The 557-nt window shown below is 31.8% G+C and overlaps 1 non-coding gene across 1 annotated transcript; it reads right to left on the reverse strand.

Moving 5' to 3' along the window:
* Positions 1–263: 263 nt before the first annotated feature.
* Positions 264–336, reverse strand: TRNAA-AGC (transfer RNA alanine (anticodon AGC)). Its single transcript has one exon. It is a non-coding gene; the product is annotated as a tRNA-Ala (tRNA).
* Between the last annotated feature and the right edge of the window lie 221 nt (positions 337–557).

Genomic DNA, 557 nt, shown 5'->3' on the forward strand with positions numbered 1-557 from the left:
TTGGTTAATAGTAGTAGTTTTCTTATTTCTATTTATATTGTAACTTTTTCTTTTTTTTTAGGTTAGTATACTTATATCGTATTTATTTTAGTTAGGGATTACAACGTAATGTACTTAGTAGTAAAAAAATCGAAAACAAGATACAAATAAAGGAATAATAATATATTTATCATAAATAACTACATCTGTAGTAAGCTCCAGCTCCTTTAAAACAATTATAACAGAGAGACGAAAAAACAATAAAATAATCAATTTGTATAATATGGAGGCGCCGGGTATCGATCCCGGTACCTCTCGCATGCTAAGCGAGCGCTCTACCATCTGAGCTACGCCCCCTCTTAGCACACAGGCATCATTTTATCAAGAGAATTCAACAATTCAATGTCTATTCAGCTAACGCTAGTACTAATAAATTTATATAACGTACTAAATAAAAAAAGAAATATTTATTATTACTACGAGAAAACGGAAAATGGAGTGTCTTGACACTTCCTCTGTCTTCCTGTACCTTGCTACGAGTATACGGGAAAAGCCGTGTCGCTGTATATTTATAAATA

Source organism: Heliconius melpomene, chromosome 12, assembly GCF_056956725.1.
Source record: "Heliconius melpomene rosina isolate 202511_hmr_F chromosome 12, ASM5695672v1, whole genome shotgun sequence".
Taxonomy (NCBI): domain Eukaryota; kingdom Metazoa; phylum Arthropoda; class Insecta; order Lepidoptera; family Nymphalidae; genus Heliconius; species Heliconius melpomene.